Source organism: Giraffa tippelskirchi, chromosome Y (genome assembly GCF_054371585.1).
Source record: "Giraffa tippelskirchi isolate mGirTip1 chromosome Y, T2T-mGirTip1v1.2.pri, whole genome shotgun sequence".
Lineage (NCBI taxonomy): Eukaryota > Metazoa > Chordata > Mammalia > Artiodactyla > Giraffidae > Giraffa > Giraffa tippelskirchi.
Window position 1 is genome coordinate 22,695,141 of NC_137290.1, and position 19,977 is coordinate 22,715,117.

General features: G+C 44.4%; 1 pseudogene; it reads right to left on the minus strand.

Moving 5' to 3' along the window:
* Positions 1-3,676: 3,676 nt before the first annotated feature.
* LOC145537738 (MYND-type zinc finger-containing chromatin reader ZMYND8-like) overlaps positions 3,677-19,977 on the minus strand; it is a 43,048-nt pseudogene continuing 26,747 nt past the window's right edge.

Here is a 19,977-nt window from a genome sequence, read left to right on the forward strand (position 1 = left end):
GAGATGGAAATGTAATCACAGTGCACTAGTTGACTCTGAGACCAACAGCACGACCATAATGATGGACACACAGATGGTCATCTGGCAACGTTTATGACTCAGCCAACAGCCGGAACTGAGGTGGGCCATCTGCAGTTATAGAATAGAATGCACAAGATCTCTCCACCTTGGTGATGGGAACTCAGAGCAAGAAAATGGAAAAGTCTGAAAATGACAGTGGAGGAGAGGTGAGGGAATAAATGTGCACCAAGAGAGGGGTCCAGAGACAGTTTCCTCCAGCTGGGAGAACAAGGACTAAGGAATAAGTGTTGTACTGGAGCAAGGAAGCCTATAGAGCACGTCAAACAGTGACAGAGTGGTCTTGGAGAGAGGGGAGAAGAGAGGTGATAAGTGACCCCAATTCTCATCTTCAAAAGTCACAAGTCAACACACAACGTCTAGATAAAGTCAAGAAACAGCAATATGAGGAAATAAGCTATCTATAAATAAGTACAGGATGCAAAAAATAGCCATGAAGACTGGGGCAAGGAATTGTTTTTCCCTGTGTGATTTTACTTTCTCTGACTACACACATCCCGTCGTATCAGGGATGGTACAGGGGATTCATCCCACGACCCACCATGGACACCAGATTGCATGGAAACTTAATCTCATGGCCAGCCCTCCATAGCCACATCCACAGATTCAACCAGCTACAGATTGTGTAGAAATTCATTCATTACAGGAACGTAATTCCGCTCAGATTTGGACTGCATAATCCAAACCCATGTTGTTCAAGGGTCAACTCGATATGCATGCATCACTTTAAAATCTTAAGATGAAGAGACAAGTGAACAGGAGAGTGATATGGACACCCAAAGGAAGTTCCTAACTCCTGTTTAACCTTTCTTTCTCTCAACTAGACCCTCATCTTAACCAGCCTGGTTCCAGAGGTTGATAAAGAGCACAGGAACCTCCATGTTTGTAACGCTCAGCTTTCCTCCAGCTTCCACCCACACTGTCAGCAAGCAGTGAGCACATACAGAAGTCGTCAGGCATATGAGGAATGAGAAAATGAGCTGGTCTGTCTGCTTTGACACAAGCCTTCAGCCAGAAGGCTGTGGAGTGCAAAAAAAAGGGGGAAATGAACAGGCGTGAGCTCACAGTCCTGATCAGGCATCCAGGAACCTCCAGCTCAGCTCACACTCTAGAATAATCCTGAAACACTCCCTAATAAATGCTGACAATTGAGGCTCCTTCCCTCTGTCCCCTCTAGTCATCAGGCTCCCTGAGATGTTCTTCTCCTACTCCAGCCTCTGCACCAACTCACCAGCATCTCTAGACCCTTACCTCTTCTCTCCACCCTCCCTTTTCATCCCCTCACACACTAGGGTGCTTCAGGTCGGGTGGTCAACCAATGATGGTCCACAGGCAAAATCCAGCCCAATGCCTGCTTTCCCAAGTGCAAGTTCACTGCAGCACAGGAACGTCTCTTTATGTGCCATCTCTGGCTGCTTTCATCTGACAACAGCAGTTCTGATAAAAACTGGTGGTCCACCAACCCCTAGGCCAGGAAACACCTCATTCACCTCACAACTGCCAGATGCTGTATCTCCCAACCACGTTTGTACATGCAAGCCTCCTTGTCACACCAGATTCTGTACCCCACAGCATCACCAATCCTCCTCTTCCCATGTGGATGACACCACTGTGCTGCTCCAAATCCCCAACAGGGCTCCCTGCCTGCAGCAGTGTTTTCCCAACTTGAACCCTTCCACCGACCAACCACCTCCACGGCTTTGACACATCCAAAGTCCCCCTACTTATGGCTCAGCTAATGTTTCTAAACTCACTTTCCACTTAAGTCAAACAAAAACTCTTCTATCAACACCAAAAGCAGGAAATCAGAATACCTGCCCTACACAGACGGCAACTCTACAAATCAACATAATGAAAACCCAACTGTAGCAGAAAACTAGAGGTGGGTGCTGTGCTGCTGTTGAAGCCTCAAGTCTCCTCTGCCATTGTTAAAAAGAGAAGCTAGAAGAAGGGATGAGGAAGACACCTCAGCTCCAAACTCAACGTGTCCTCCAGATGCAGTCACAAGACCCGAGTGAGAGTGAGAAGGGAATTGACAGGCGGTTCAGTCATACTTCCATGCCTATTCATCTTCATATTCCCCCGAAAATCAGCTCATGCCACTCTCTCATCATGTCTCCTGGATCTAAACCCCGCTTCCAGTGCCACTGGGAAACCTCCAGCCACTCTAACAAGATACATCATTTCTTGCTCTAAGTACTCAATATGCAGAAACTAACTAACAAACAAAAGTTTGGTTTTCAGCTGAAGACAATAATCTGGGAGAGAGAAAGACCCTGGAGCTGAAGGACCCTGAAAGAAGCAGAACTGTTCTCACTGAGGATGAACCATTTTAGAATGCCCTAAAACTTACTTGAGAGGTTGCAGGGGAAAGCCTAAAGAACACAGCTCAAACTCCACAGAAGAGAACTAGAAAAGTTAGTGCCAGATAATCTACCCAAAACAGCCTGCCAGGTTATTCCTCGATAAGAAATATTTCTACAGAAAGATCACTTCCGTAGAAATGCTTTTCTCCTCTGAAGGCCTCCACGGAATGTGGATGCTGGGACCTCAGGGACAAGTTCACACAGTTTAATTTACTATGGTCATTTCTGAGGGCAGAAGAACTGTCCAAACCAAATGTATCTTCTGCCCCACCTCAGTTCAGCAATAGAAACTCTCTCTGTCTTTGATTCAGAACTGAAAAAAACAAAACAAAACACAGCAAAAAAAAAAAAAAAAAAACTAACACAAATAAGGTAAATTCTCAACTTGGAGAAATGCCTCAAAGCTGCTTGCTAAGCCATCCTTCACCTCTACTGACCAGCCCAGGGTTCCCTCAAAGATCCCTAAGGAACAACAGTTTGCAAACCACTTCCCTGAACCCTTCAGACTCCCCTGGAGGAGATGGCTCCCCTGCCCCTGCGGAACATGAGAGCACATACAACCATCAGGGGGCCATGTACCAGAGTCTAGCTTGGAGCATAAGAGAAAGGAGAGGGTATTTCCTTGGACCCAGAGATGTCAAGGATCTAGAAACACAGAAAAAGACAGATGGAGCCAAGGCACTGTTTTAAACAGGGCCTCCCCAGTACCCCGCCCCAGGGAAGCCCGGGGATCCATAGGGGTGCTCATCATGGCCCTGACAACACCTTAACTCCCTCTGCCTGGCATGCTCAGGGAGGGAAGGCCAGGCCAGTCAGTACGGCCTAAGCCCTGTGCCCTTTTCTGCTCCATCTCCCTGGACACAGAACTAGGGAGGCCCCTTACTCAATGCTAGAGCCTCAGCTTCAAGAACACTGTTTGTCAACTCCCCCCCTCTGACCTATTCTACTCTCTGGATTTCTATCCTATCCCCAAAGGATGTACAGCCATCCCCTAGTACCCAAGGTGGAATGGTTCCAGGACCCCCCAAGGATACTAAAATCCAAGGACGTGCAAGTTCCTTATATAAAATGGCCTAGAAGGATGAATACAACTGTGCCTTTGTATCCAACGGTTCCACATTCATGTATTCAACCAAACAGAGGTGGAATTTTGGTTGTTTGCATGTACACATGAGAAATCCATGGATAGAGAAGGCTACCTATATACTAAATCATATTATATCAATTCACTTTTATTCCACAATAACTTCTTCCTAGGCAATGATATCAATAAAGTAAAAGAGGTTTGACTTCTGGGATGAATTGATGTTTTTCCCTGATACACACGGATTAAAATCATAATGACTACAAATGTAAAAAATGACCAACGTGTCCTGTAAAATAACATCTGCATGCAATCAATATGGCACCCCCTGGCAAATCAGAAATTTGATGTCTGTGTCCAATATGGCAATCACCAGCCACCCATGGCTATTGTATCTACATTCATTATCATTAAATTAACCTGAAATCCAGGTTTTGGTCACACTAGCCCCAGTTCAAGTGTTCATTGTTCAAGTACCATATGAGGCTGGTCACAGGTTTTCACAATGGGCAGAGGAGATGTAGAACATTCCCATCATCACAGAAGGTTCTACTAGACAACACTTGCCCTCTACATGCAGCCTGAAGACAGACAACTTCCCACATCACGGGAATCATCATGGTATTGGGAGGGGGCTGCTCTGAGATTCTGTTTGGCCCTAGGTGTGTGCGATGAATACTCACCGAGCCACTGTCCTTGCATTTCTCAGCTGGCGTCCCCTTCACTTTCAAGGCGCTGGTTTACACGGGGGCTGCCTGAGTTTCGGAGGAAGTGCCCTGGGATAACTTTTTTAGTGTTTCCGTGTTCACATCGGGGTCTACTTCCTGCTCAGGGGTGGTAGTTGAGTGCAGAGGGGGACAGAAGTCACATATACGCCGAGCATAGTAGTTCCCAGGACTGCGGGGAACCCTGCTCTGTGCAAACCACCATGTGTTAAGACATGCCAACCAGCTCCACCCAGGTTACAGTGTGGTCCCTGAATAGCGGGATCGAAGCCTTCCCAGACACAGGAATTCCAGACTGTGTTTGAAGATATGTTCATTTTTAAGAGTGAGGGAGAAGAGTGAAATGGTTGACTGAAAGCTCAACGTTCAGAAAATTAAGATCACGGCAACTGGTCCCATCACTTCATAGGAAATGGATGGGGAAACAGTGTCAGACTTTTTTTTTTTTTTGTGGAGCTCCAAAATTACTGAAGATGGTGATTGCAGCCATGAAATTAAAAGACACTTATTCCTTGGAAGGAAATTTAGGACCAACCTAGACAGCATATTAAAAAGCAGAGACATTACTTTGCCAACCAAAGTCCATCTAGTCAAGGCTATGGTTTTTCCAGTAGTCATGAATGAATGGGAGAGTTGGACTGTGAAGAAACCTGAGCCCCGAAGAATTGATGCTTTAGAACTGTAGTGCTGCAGAAGACTCTTGAGAGTCCCTTCGACTGCAAGGAGATCCAACCAGTCCATCCTAAAAATCAGCCCTGGGTGTTCAATGAAATTATTGATGTTGTAGCTGAAACTCCAGTTCCTTGGCCACCTGATACTAACGGTTGACTCACCAGAAAAGACTCTAACGCTGGAATAACTGGGAGCAGGAGGAGAAGGGGACAACAGGAGATGAGGATGGCATCACCGCCATCCAGCAGAGTTTGGGTAAACTCTGGGAGTTGCTGAACGACAGGGAGGCCTGGTGTGGTGCCGTTCTAGGGGTCGCAAAGAGTGGGACATGACAGATTGACTGAACTGAAAGTCGCTCATTCGTGTCTGACTCTCTGCGACCCCATGAATTGCAGCACGCCAGGCCTCCCTGTCCATCACCAACTCCCGGAGTCCACCCAAACCCATGTTTATCGAGTAGGTGATGCCATACAACCATCTCATCCTCTGTCGTCCCCTTCTCTTCCCGCCCGCAATCCTACCCAGCATTAGGGTCTTTTCCAATGAGTCAACCCTTCGCATGAGGTGGCCAAAGTATTGGAGTTTCAGCTACAACATCAGACCTTCCAATGAACACCCAGGATTGATCTCTTTTAGGATGGATTGATTGGATCTCCTTGCAGTCCAAGGGACTCTCAAGAGTCTTCTCCAACACCACAGTTCAAAAGCATCAATTCTGTGGCACTCAGCTTTCTTCACCGTCCAACTCTCACATCCATACATGACCACTGCAAAAACCATAGCCTTGATTAGACGGACTTTTGTTGGCAAAGTAATGTCTCTGCTTTTAAATATGCTATCTAGGTTGACCATAACCTTCCTTCCAAAGAGTAAGTGTCTTTTAATTTCATGGCTGCAGTCACCATCAGTTTTATTAAATCATTCTGGAGATATAAGCATGTTCGTGAAGCAAATAGTACGACTGTTCCAATTTCATAATTTCCTATTTTAGACGAGTGTGCACCCCCATGCACTTGCTATCACCCTGTTACAGCATAGTTGAAAGGTTTTCACAGACCACATGGACCACAAATCCTAAAACGTTTATTCTCTAGACCTTCTTAAAAAAAGCTTACGAACCCCTGCCTAAGCGTCTCAAACTTGGGTCATTTATCTACCACCCTTGAAAAATTTAGCAATCCACTGACACATTTCCTGGTCACATTATTTATGTTATTTGTGTTTAAATATATTCTTTGAAGTGGAGACTTCTTCTAAACACAGAACTCTAGTATTGGCCATAAATGAGCACTAAGTATAAAATATTACTAATACATATTATTAATCACGTCTTACTAGGTGGTGTCGCCAGCTAGAGTTTCTTGGCCTGGGATCTGCTTGCTGTGTTTTGGAAAGAGATTTAAAAGGCAGATTAGTTCCAAAGCAGCACTTTGTCCTTCACATAAGCACTAGTGATTGTTATAGCCTTGAGTCCAAGATGGGCTCCATGGTGGGGGCTGTCTAGTATATTGTACATTGTGCATTGCAGAATGGGGTAGAAGATGTGTTTGATTTGTGTGTGTGTGTTTGTGTGTCTGCTTAGTCACTCACATTTCCGACGCTTTGCAACCCCATGAAATGTAGCCTGCCAGACTCCTCTGTCTGTGGCCTTCTCCAGGCAAGAATACTGGAGTGTGTTGCCATTTCGTTCTTCAAGGGATGTTCTCGACCCAGGGATCAAATCCAGGTCTCCTGCATTGCAGGCAGTTTCTTTACCACCTTAGCTACCAGGGATGACCACATTGCTTGGGGCAGAGACAAATATTGCCCCAAGCAGGGAACCACAGCAAACCACATGAAGCTAACGTCATCTGGGCTGTCATTACAAGCTCCATTCACACAAGTGAATGCATCCAAGTAAACTGGAGGGTGGCGACAATGGTGCCTGGAGACTTGGCTATGTGTCTGCCTGCTACTCTCGTGTATGTAGGAGTCATCTGTGGTGAGTGAGCGTGGCAAGCGCCTTGTGATCCAGGAGGAGCCAAGGACCCGTCCACCACAGTCGGGTCCAGGGGACACTCTTAGTCCCACCTGACTGGGTGCAAGACTTCATGTGCTCGGGCCAGTGGGCCTTCTGGCAGGGGTAGTCAGAGTAGCTGGTATTCCACAGCAGTAGAAAACATCCTCCTTCTTGCAGTTGGTACAACACAGCTTCCTCTTGGTCTCGGCCGCTGCCTGCTGCTTCTCCAGCTCCAGTTGCTTCTTCACCTCATCAATGAGCTGGCCCTGCTCCTGCTCTAGGCTCTGCCGCATCTCTGCCTTTTTCAACTCTGCCAGAGGAGGGGAGGGGAGAGGACACTGACTTCATCGCCCATCCCAAGCCATGGGTTCATTCACACCAGGTCAGAAGGTGAATCCTAACAGGTGTGAAACCTTGGGTCGGGGATGCCCTGGTCATATGAGCCCGTGCAGAGAATCACCCAGCTTCCCTGAGCTCCAATGTCTTCATCTGTAAAATGGGCATCCACCACGCTGACCACGAATGTAAGCATGATCATGAACGTCAGGTCCTGAGGATACTGAAAATGGGGCCCTGAGGTGACTCTGTAGGAAGTACTCACATAAAACCTCTGAAAAATGTCCACTCAATTCACTTTGAAATTTATCATTTGTATAAGCTTTTTTCTCTATCAAATACAGAGTACCTATGATCTGTAGGCACTGTTGTAAACACTTTATAAATGTGAACTCTTTTAATCCTTACTCCAACCTTAAGGAGTGTATACTCCTATAATACCCATTTCACAGATGAGGAAACTGAGGCACACAGCTAAGATGAGCAGAGCTGGGGCTACAACTTGGATATATTTCTTTTCTGATGTGTTTAGTGGCAGCAGATCTAATCTTCCAGACAGGGCATCAGGACTGATCATTGGGCTGACAGGACAATGATCAAACTGCTCAGGCTACTGAGATTTCTCTGTTTTACAACAGGTCAGAGCTCACAAGCAGGAGAAGCCACCACAGTTGTTGTCATGAATTTGTTGCTGATGTTGGTATTTGGAAGAAAGGAAAACGGGTTTCTGCCAGCTCCTGCTTCATACCTGGTTTCTCCAGGTTAGACTCCCTAAGATGCTGTGTTCTCCCTAAGATTGGTAAGGCGGTCTGGACTACTTTTGACTGAGTGCACATTTGGGCCTAACTCTAGACATGCCAAGAAGTTCCTATCCAAACCTTTGTCAGTGGAGGCCAGGTCAGCAGCACTTACCCAAGTTGTATTTCATGTCCAAGAGCTCCTTTTGGTGCAGCCACTGGATAACCCCCTCCCATGCAGTTATATATTTATTCCTCATTCAAATTCTCCATTATTATATTTTTTAATTTTTTTAAATATAAATTTATTTATTTTATTTGGAGGCTAATAACTTTCCAATATGTAGTGGTTTTGACATACATAGAGATGAATCTGCCACGGGTGTACATGTGTTCCTCATCCTGAACCCACCCCACACCTCACTTCCCATCCCATCCCTCTGGGTCATCCCAGTGCACCAGCCCCGAGCACCCTGTCTCATGCATCAAAAATGGACTGGTGATTCATTTTGCATGCGATGATATACATGTTTCAATTCCATTCTCCCAAATCATCCCACACTTTCCCTCTCCCAAAGAGTCTAAAATGCTGTTCTATACCTTTGTGTCTCTTTCCCTGTCTGTCTCGCATTTAGGGTTATCATTACCATCTTTCTGAATCATACATGTATCTATCTATCTATCTATCTATATATATATATATATGCATTAATATGCTGTATTTGTGTTTTTATTTATGGCTTACTTTACTCTGTAGAATAGGCTCCAGTTTCATCGAGCTCATTAGACCTGATTTAAATGTTTTTGTTGTTGTTGTTGTTTTTTTATAAATTTCTTTATTTTAGTTGGGGGCTAATTACTTTACAATATTGTAATAGTTTTTGCCATACATTGACATGAATCAGCCATGGGTTTACATGTGTTCCCCTTCTTGGACCCCCCACCCACCTCCCTCCCCATCCCATCCCTCTGGGTCATCCCATTGCCCCGGCCCTGAGCCCTTGTCTCATGCATCGAACATGGAATGGTGTTCTGTTTCACATATGATAATATACATGTTTCAATGCTATTCTCCCAGAACGTCCCACCCTCACCTTCTCCCTCAGAGTCCATAAAATTGTTCTATGCATCTGTGTCTCTTATTCTGTCTGGCATATAGGGTTATCGTTACCATCTTTCAAATTCCATATATATGCATTAGTATACTGTATTGTTGTTTTTCTTTCTGGCTTACTTCACTCTGTATAATGGGCTCCAGTTTCATCCATCTCAGTAGAACCGATTCAAATGTATTTTTTTAAATGGCCGAGCAATATTCCATTGTGTATATGTACCACAGCTTCCTTATCCATTCGTCTGCTGATGGACATCGAGGTTGCTTCCATGTCCTGGCTATTGTAAACAGTGCTGCGATGACCATTGGGGTACACGCGTCTCTTTCAATTCTGGTTTCCTCGGTGTATATGCCCAGCAGTGGGATTGCTGGGTCATATGGCAGTTCTATTCCCAGTTTTTTAAGGAATCTCCACACTGTTCTCCATAGTGGCTGTACTAGTTTGCATTCCCACCAACAGTGCAAGAGGGTTCCCTTTTCTCCACACCCTCTCCAGCATTTATTGCTTTTAGACTTTTGGATAGCAGCCATTCTGACTGATGTGAAATGATACCTCATTGTGGTCTTGATTTGCATTTCTCTAATAGTGAGTAATGTTGAGCATCTTTTCATGTGTTTGTTAGCCATCTGTATGTCTTCTTTGGAGAAATGTCTGTTAGTTCTTTGGCCCATTTTTTGATTGGGTCGTTTATTTTTCTGGAATTCAGCTGCAGACGTTGCTTGTATATTTTTGAGATTAATTGTTTGTCTGTTGCTTCGTTTGCTATTATTTTCTCCCATTCTGAAGGCTGTCTTTTCACCTTGCTTATAGTTTCCTTTGTTGTGCAAAAGCTTTTCATTTTAATTAGGTCCCATTTGTTTATTTTTGCTTTTATTTCCAATATTCTGGGAGGTGGTTCATGGAGGATCCTGCTGTGATTTATGTCGGAGAGTGTTTTGCCTATGTTTTCCTCTAGGAGTTTGATAGTTTCTGGTCTTACGTTTAGATCTTTAATCCATTTTGAGTTTATTTTTGTGTACGGTGTTAGGAAGTGTTCTAGTTTCATTTACAAGTGGTTGACCAGTTTTCCCAGCACCACTTGTTAAAGAGATTGTCTTTTCTCCATTGTATATTCTTGCCTCCTTTGTCGAAGATAAGGTGTCCATATGTGCGTGGGTTTATCTCTGGGCTTTCTATTTTGTTCCATTGATCTATATTTCTATCTTTGTGCCAGTACCATACTGTCGTGATGACTGTGGCTTTGTAGTAGAGCCTGAAGTCAGGCAGGTTGATTCCTCCAGTTCCATTAAGCAAACATTATCCTCAATGGTGAAAAACTGAAAGCATTTCCCCTAAAGTCAGGAACAAGGCAAGGATGCCCACTTTCACCACTCCTATTCAACATAGTTTTGGAAGTTTTGGCCACAGCAATCAGAGCAGGAAAAGAAATAAAAGGAATACAGATAGGAAAAGAAGAAGTAAAACTCTCACTGTTTGCAGATGACATGATCCTCTACATAGAAAACCCTAAAGACTCTACTAGAAAATTACTAGAGTTAATCAATGAATATAGTAAAGTTGCAGGATATAAAATTAACACACAGAAATCCTTTGCATTCCTATACTCCAATAATGAGAAAACAGAAAGAGAAATTAAGGAAACAATACCATTCACCATTGCAACAAAAAGAATAAAATACTTAGGAATATATCTACCTAAAGAAACAAAAGACTTATATATATAGAAAACTATAAAACACTGATGAAAGAAATCAAAGAGGACACAAACAGATGGAGAAATATACCATGGTCATGGATTGGAAGAATTAATATAGTGAAAATGAGTATACTACCCAAAGCAATCTATAGATTCAATGCAATCCCTATCAAGCTACCAATGGTATTGTTCACAGAACTAGAACAAATCATCTCACAATTTGTATGGAAATATAAGAAACCTCGAATAGCCAAAGCAATCTTGAGGTAAATGTATTCTTTTTAATGGCTGAGTAATATTCCATTGTGTATATGTACCACAGCTTTCCTATCCATTTGTCTACTCATTGACATCTAGATTGCTTCCATATCCTGGCTATTATGAACAGGGCTGCAACGAACACTGGGGTATACGTGTCTCTTTCAATTCTGGTTTCCCCTTTGTATCTCAATCCTCAGCCTGTGGATCTGTATGGAGACAGAAAGACTTATAAAGTGCATCTGGGCGTTTGCTGTCAATAGGGCTTGGAAGCTCCAGCTATCACGATAGGGTTAATGTCATGTGTTGAGTCAAAGAGCGGGAAGCCTGGTCTCTGCTCGCCTCCCCCAGATGGTTGTCAGTTGGTTAATTCAAATTCATGAGAAATTCTGCTTAAAAAAACAAACAAACAAATAAAAAACAAATACCAGTGGTCCATCTTTTCTAAGAGATGCTCCAGTAAAAGCCATTTAAAGTCAAAAAGACCAGATTTTCAAAATAAATAGTACAGTGAGTGACCTACTTATGAACAAGTTCCATTCCTAGAGCATGTTCCTAAGTCCAATTTCTTTGTAGAAGTCCAACAAAGTTAGCCTAAGCAACCAACTAACACAATCAGCTAGATAGTACAATACCAGGTACATCACTGCTGCTTTTATGCTTGCTTATGGACATCCTGGGCTTGAAATAAAGATACTGTAATACTGCACTCTGTACAGTAAAGCACACAAAGCACAACGACTTGTAGAGGATGTGTGCGGGTGACAATGTATGCCAGGGAGGTGAACTAACTTACAGGATTAAACATGCAAACATTCACGTCTTTCAAAATTCCCAACTTGAAGGTTCACACATAAGACACTTCAGTTCCATTCAGCCCCTCAGTCATGTCCAGCGCTCTGCGACTCCGTGAACTGCAGCACGCCAGTCCTCCCTGTCCATCACCAACTCCCGAAGTCCACCCAAACCCATGTTCTTTGAGTCGGTGATGCCATCCAACCATCTCATCCTCTGCCGTCCCCTTCTTCTCCTGCCTTCAATCCTTCCCAGCACCGGGGTCTTTGCAAATGAGTCAGCTCTTTGCATCCAGTGGCCAAAGTATTGGACTTTCAGCTTCAGCATCAGTCCTTCCAATGTACACCCAGGACTGATCTCTTTAGCATGGGCTGGTCGGATCTCCTGCAGTCCAAGGGCCACTTAAGTGTCTTCTCCAACACGACAGCTCAAAAGCTTAAATTCTTCTGTTCTCAGCCCTCTGGTTATCCCAATTCTCACATCCACACACGCCCACTGAAGAAACCATAGCCTTAACTAGACTGACCTCTGTTGACAAAGTGATGTCTCTGTTTTTTAATATGCTGTCAAGCTTGGTCATAACTTTCCTTTCAAGGTGCTGGGAAAGCTGGTCAACCACTTGTAAAAGAATGAAACTAGAACACTTCCTAACACCATACACAAAAATAAACTCAAAAAGGAGTAAGCATCTTTTAATTTCATGTCTGCAAACAGCATCTGCAGTGATTTTGGAGCCCAGAAAATTTAAGTCAGCCACTGTTTCCACTCTTTCCCCATCCATTTGCCAAGAAGTGATGCCAGCAGATGGCATGATCTTAGTTTTCTGAATGTTGAGCTTTAAGCCAACTTACAGAAAAATACATATGCATACGTGAATTAGAAAAAGACCTTATGGTTAACAATACCTCTGAGAAAGGGTGGAGAATGAAATATGCATTCAATCAAGACTGTAGATTTTTGTGTGTCTAGGCATCCATTTCACTTCGTTCTAAGAAGACATGTATGCACTGTTTGTAAAATGAGAAAAGAAAAAAGAAAAGTAAAACAGCAAGCTGCAAATTAATTTTTTAAAATAATGCCAGATGGAACGTGTCAGACCTCTAGGATACAGTGGCCAGGCAACCAAGGGGAAGTAAACAAATAAAACAAGGACTATTTTTCTCCTGTCCATGTGGCAAAAGAAGAGCTGGTGCCATGGAGTGCAGAGTAGGGAGGCTCGGTATATTTCACAGCCTGTCTGTTCTGATATGTCGTCCTCTTGGAAGACTGAGGCTGCTGCTGCTATCTTTGCTGCTGCTTCTGCTGGTGCTGCATCTTCTGCATGTGCCTCTTTTGGGAGGACGTTTGAAACTTACTTGATGAGTTCCACACAACCTGCTGCATGGCCAGGGCAGTCTCCTTTGGTAAAACTGGCCTCTGCTTTTTCACTGGGTTTCTCATGCTGCTGCTGCTGCTGCTGGTGGTGGTGGTTGCTGGGCCGTGACTGTGCAGACGGTGCCGTTGGCGGCCGTGACCCCAGCCGTGGAAGTTTGGGAGGATGAGTGGGTGAGGACCAGCATTTCGGGGGGAGACTGGCTGCCCACTGTTGTGGATGATGGAGCTTCACCTACGACGGAAGCCAACACATGAAAAAACAAAACAGAAAGTAGACGGGACTCAGGCTGACCTGCAGGGTCTCCAGGTCAGTGAGTTCTAGGTGACCATCCCAGGCTGTCATGCCAAGGGCCTCCCCATGAATGGGCATATTCTTGCTTTATATGCTTAGGCCACTTCTTCAGCATGTGCAACTTCAAATATCAGACTCCTTGGGTTACTCAAATGTGGGCTTGCTCACATTTGAGAAACTTGTCAAGGCCTCTGAGGGACTGAGGCCAACATGACCCACCCCTTGGCCTGGAGTTGCCCACCTGTTAGTCGATGACCCACTGACTGAACAGAGTCGCTGCAAGTACCTTGTTTCACAGTTAGAGTTCAGTAAGCACTTTGAGAAAGACTTAGCCAAAGTCCCTCTGGTCATTAACAGGAATCCTTTGCTTGGACAGGAAACCTACAGAGCATGTACCCCAAGGAACCAGACAGCCTCCCAGTGGCCAAAGCACTGAATACCAATGAACCACCCAGAATGAAGAGTGTTCCCTTTCATCTCTTCTAATTCCTTCCCGAAGAGTCTCAGTGTGGTCCTGGCAGTCTTGACACCTACCACTCAAGGGAACTCCACACCAAGGACAGAACCATCCCCAGCACAATGGTATTTATGGAGACTTTAGAAGCCTTGCTTTCGTTTTGACTGTAGTTCTCCATTTTGCATCTTTTATGCACAGCACAAAATACTGTTTTCCCTACTGTGTGCTAGTTAAGTTTAAGTTCCAAATTGAGTTCATTTTTTTTTAAACAGCTGCTGCTTCAGATAAAAAATATATACTAGGGCAATAAGTGAACAAGCAGGTTTTGGGAATGACAAAAATAATGACTACGAGTGGCTGAGTTTGAAAAACGCTGCCTTTTGGAGTGCATCTTCTGGGAGAAAATGAGCTATGAGAGTGGAGGGCAGGATTTCAACAGACAGCAGGGAAAATTTGGAAGAGAACAGTTTTAGCCAAGACATGCCCAGGAATAGGCAGAATTTTGGAGGGTGAGGTCAGGCAGTGAGAAGGGCTGGCCCGGGGGTGACCACAGGAGTGTTCATCTGTAAGCGAAGGGGTCCGTTACGACTGCAGGGGCCCCAGGCACTGGACAGATGAACATCCATCTCCAGAGAGGATTCCCTCGGGTTCACACAAAAAAACACGGATGCAAGTCAGCATCCTTGGTCTCAGACGATGTGCCTGGACATAAAACTAGGTTTAATAAGGACTGAAAGTGAGTTCGCTCCGTCGTGTCCAACTCTTTTGCAACCTCATGGACTGTAGCCCTCCAGGCTCCTCTGTCCATGGGATTTCCCAGGCAAGAATACTGGAGTGGGTTGTTATTTCTTTCCCCAGGGTATCTAACCAACCCAGGGAAAGAAACCTGGGCCTCCAGGATAGCATGCAGATTCTTTATTATCTGAGACACCAAGCAAGCCCTTAATGACAACACCTTTTTTGGGGGGCTCAGCATGCTTCCACTGCATGACTCCATGCCTGTCATTTTTAGATTTCTGTCACCCAGAAAAGACGTGAGTTCTTGATTATTCTAGGGGAAATTTTCAGTTAACTGTTGTTCTGGGAAAACCAAGGAGTGTGAAAGGAGAAGAGTGCTGACAGGCTGACTTTTCCACCCGAGGGGGGAGGGGGTCTTGGTGGTTACACAACTGACTGGCCCTCTTGCTCCTCCGGGGAAGAATTCAGCCCAAGTCCTGGGCCAGAACACAGGGTGGGACTGAGAGAAGATCTCTACCTAGAGTGAGGTTGCCCCCACCCGTTCCCAGGACAACCTTTCAGATATTGGTCACAGCCTCTGCCCCTTCCCCTTGCAGGGGCAGAAGTGGCTTTGAGCTTGCCCCTTTTAAAAGGCAGAGATCCCACAGGCAAGGCATCTAACTTGCAAAAGCAACGTTAGTGCCTCTCTTTTCTGCCATGTGGTTAAGAAATATACTGTCCTTGTGGATAAGCTAGTCTGATACCTTCTTGGGCAAAGGGCAACCACAAAAAGGCCCTTTCTCTCTCTCATCTTGCAAAAGCAAACAACTGGCTTTGTAGAGTGGTAACTTCTCTGAAAGAGTCCCATTCGGGCTCTTTTTCAAATTAAAATAACAAACAAACAAACAACAACAACAAAGCAGGAGTATGCAATCTGAAAACTTTCCAGGCTTGACACACTTTGGGGGAGTTTTCATTTAGTCACTAAAACGCTTTAATTTCTAAAGGATATGGAAGTTTTACTGGGACGGTGGGGAGGAAGAGGAAAGGCCATGGAAAATTCCATTTGTCCTAAAAATTTTGGAGTATATACTCACCTGCAGTCTCAAAAAGAAGTGACTTTCTTAAAAGTCAACACTCCAAAGGCGACCCCACCCAACTAGCCTACTTATATCAGACTAGGCTTACTGTCTTGTACATTAAAAAAGGACTTTTTCAGAGAAGGCTGGAAACGACTGATATGACACATGTAAGTGGAGTCAAGGTCCTGAAGCGAGCTCCATTAGCCTCTGCTCTGGCATCTCTAGCTAGAAAAGCCATCTTTCGATCTGAGGATTCAGTTTCTCTGTATAAGCTGCACTTCTAACTGAAGATCACTTGGAGGTCACCAAGCACTCTTCAAAGCACCAGTCACTTAATAAACACATAAGTGAAATCACACCTTTGAAAAGATGCTCAACTGCAGAGTCTGACATGAAGCCAATTCTTCAAGCCCGAAATCATCCTCAGGTGGCTCTGGATTTCAACTTCTGTGAAGTTCCTCTAACTGACCTATTGTTTCAGAATCATCCTCTACATAAAATTCCCACCACGTTCAGAGGATCCTAGAGAAACTTCCTTCCAACACCAGTGAGAGGAACAGCTCAGCTTCATTTTATCACCTGGAGTGCCTTGTATTTGGGGGGGGGGGATGAGCTCTTTTAAAGCACTCATATGTTTTTTCCCTTTTCATTTCAACTGCAGGAAGCTCAGGGCCAAAAGGGAAGAGTGACTTTGCTAATTCTGAAGGCTGACATAGTTATTTCTGTATGTAAAATTTCCCTACATCTCTCACTATTTCATGTTCATTTTTCTCGGTGTCTTGATTTCCATTTTATCAGTATATCTGAAATCCTTTCTGGAAGCAGTGAAAAAATCCACAACTAAACAAACAGTCGACTTCAGAAAGAAAGGAATAGTTTAAATCTATCACTCATAGGAACACTGCCATCTGGGACCCAACAATTCCACAAACTTCATGGAAAAAATGCTACTCCTGTTGCTTTCTGCAGCATCAGAAGTGGTCCCTCAAACCCCAGTCCACACAGAATTGGATGTTTCAGATGCCACTCATAATTTTAAGGGATGAGGTGGTGATCCATCCTTCCTGACCGACTCAACTGCTGTCTATCATCCTACCCTGCATCACTGAGAGATATTCCATCCTCTTTCAATGAATTCCAGGAACTGAGGTTCAGCAACAGTTCACAATGATACAAACACAGAGGATAAAAGCTCAAAATCCATCCCCCCTCCTGCTTTAAGCAGTGAGACTAAGAAAACCCCAGGGCACACACAACTGAGAAGATGGGTCCTATCAGAAGCTGCCCGTTGTCTGTTTTGTCACTAAGTCGTGTCCAGCTCTTTTGTGATCCCATGGACTATATAGACCACCAGACTCCTCTGTCCATGTAATTCTCCAGGGAACACTACTGGAGTAGGTTGTCACTGCCTTCTGGGGATTTTCCCAATCCAAGGATCAAATTTGCGTCTCCTGCTTTGGCAAGCAGATTCTTTACCACTGAGCTACATAATTAAAACTGGCTATCCGTGTATGTAACTCACAAAGTACAAGAGGTTTTATGGCTACAATCTCCAACTTGTTCTTAGGCCATGTTTCTCCTGGGCTCTTAATTAATTCTTATCTTTCTTGGGCATATCAACAGCCACTTGCCAAGCCAGCAGAGAAATTCACTGACTGCTTCACCAATGGGCCAAATATCTTTTAAATCATTCCTATGTTCCACTGGTATGGATCTAACAGAAGCAGAAGATATTAAGAAGAGGTGGCAAGAATACACAGAAGAACTGTACAAAAAAGATCTTCACGACCCAGATAATCATGATGGTGTGATCACTCACCTAGAGCCAGACATCCTGGAATGTGAAATCAAGTGGGCCTTAGAAAGCATCACTATGAACAAAGCTATTGGAGGTGATGGAATTTCAGTTGAGCTATTTCAAATCCTCAAAGGTGATGCTGTGAAAGCGCTGCACTCGATATGCCAGAAAATTTGGAAAACTCAGCAGTGGCCACAGGACTGGAGGAGGTCAGTTTTTGTTTCAATCCCAAAGAAAGGCAATGGCAAAAAATGCTCAAACTACCGCACAATTGCACTCATCTCACAGGCTAGTAATATAATGCTCAAAATTCCCAAGCCAGGCTTCAGCAATACGTGAACTGTGAACTCCCAGATGTTCAAGCTGGTTTTAGAAAAGGCAGAGGAACCAGAGATCAAATTGCCAATATCCGCTGGATCATCGAAAAACCAAGAGGGTTCCAGAAAAACATCTATTTTTGCTTTATTGACTATGCCAAAGCCTCTGACTGTGTGGATCACAATAAACTGTGGAAAATTCTTCAAGAGATGGGAATACCAGACCATCTGACCTTTCTCTTGAGAAAACCTGTATGCAGGTCAGGAAGCAACAGTTAGAACTGGACATGGAACAACAGACTGGTTCCAAATAGGAAAAGGAGTACGTCAAGGCTGTATATTGTCCCCCTGCTTATTTAACTTCTCTGCAGTGTACATCATGAGAAACGCTGGGCTGGAAGAAACACAAGCTGGAATCAAGATTGCTGGGAGAAATATCAGTAAACTCAGATATGTGGATGACACCACCCTTATGGCAGAAAGTAAAGAAGAACTAAAGAGCCTCTTGATGAATTTGAAAGAGGAGAGTGAAAAAGTTTGCTTAAGGCTCAACGTTCAGAAAACTAAGATCATGGCATCTGGTCCCATTACTTCATGGGAAATTAATGGGGAAACAGTGGAAAGAGTGTCAGACTTTATTTTTTGGGCTCCAAAATCACTGCTGCTGGTGATTGCGGCCATGAAATTAAAAGACGCTTACTCCTTGGAAGGAAGGTTATGGTCAACCTAGATAGCATATTTTAAAGCAGAGACATTACTTTGCCAACAAAAGTCCGTCTAGTCAAGGCTATGGTTTTTCCAGTGGTCATGTATGGATGTGAGTGTTGGACGGTGAAGAAAGCTGAGCGCCGAAGAATTGATGCTTTTGAACTATGGTGTTGGAAAAGACTCTTGAGAGTCCCTTGGACTACAGGAGATCCAATCAATCCATCCTAAAAGAGATGAATCCTGGGTGTTCATTGGAAGGTCGATGTTGTAGCTGAAACTCCAATACTTTGGCCACCTCATGCGAAGTGTTGACTCATTGGAAAAGACCCTAATGCTGGGTAGGATTGGGGGCGGGAGGAGAAGGGGATGACAGAGGGTCAGATGGATGGATGGCATAACCGATTCGATGGACATGGGTTTGGGTAGACTCCGGGAGTTAGTGATGGACAGAGAGGCCTGGCGTGCTGCAATTCATGGGGTCACAAACAGTCAGACACGAATGAGCAACTGAACTGAACTGGACTGATGTTCCACTGTAGGGTCTTCCAACATGCCTGGGGTGTCTCAAGTTTGAATGAAGCCACTGCTGGTTCAGTCCCTAACAGCAGTAAAGGGAGAACTGCTAAGACTCAGGCAGCAGTTCACAACTAGGTGAGATTTAGCTTTGTCAAGACACTTTTGAAGTCCTCCACTGGGTAGATGCTACTGACATCCAGTTGGTAAAGACCAGGGATACTGCTAAACATCCTTCAATAAACAGGACAAAGAACTGTCCAGCATAAAATGTCAATAGCGCCAAGGTTGAGAGGCCTTGGGCCCATGTCAGCTAAATGCAAATATGGCAGAAAACAGGCTCTGGAGCGCATCATACAATGCCCCTTGGATTTCTACAGACCTGAAGAAGAACTCAGCAGTCTGGTGCCGCTCACCCGGAAAACCTTACACTCTAGTAAGAAAATGTATTTTGAGATGCCTGGGCAGTGTGAGGGGAGGTAAGGGAGAATAAACTCATCAAGGTCTTTGAACTGAACGCTTTTCTCAATTTCAGCCCTGTCCAACGTCTTAGCATTGATAACCACTTGAGGCATGTAAGTGAACATATTGGAAAGGAAACTGCTTAGGTTCAAAATGACCTGACTGCTGGAAGCACCTATTACTTTCTAAGAGACTTCTTCTCCTGTGCTCAAAATCAACCACATTGGGTATCAAGAAGGTTAAAGGTAGGCAGGCCCAGCTCAAGTCCTTGTCCTGCTCAGTAACTAGCTAGGTGACTTGGAGATACCCCAAGCTTTGTTGTGCACACTTCATGATGTCTGAGGGTGACATGACATGTGATAGTATAAATGGCAATGTGGCATTCTAAAACCAAAT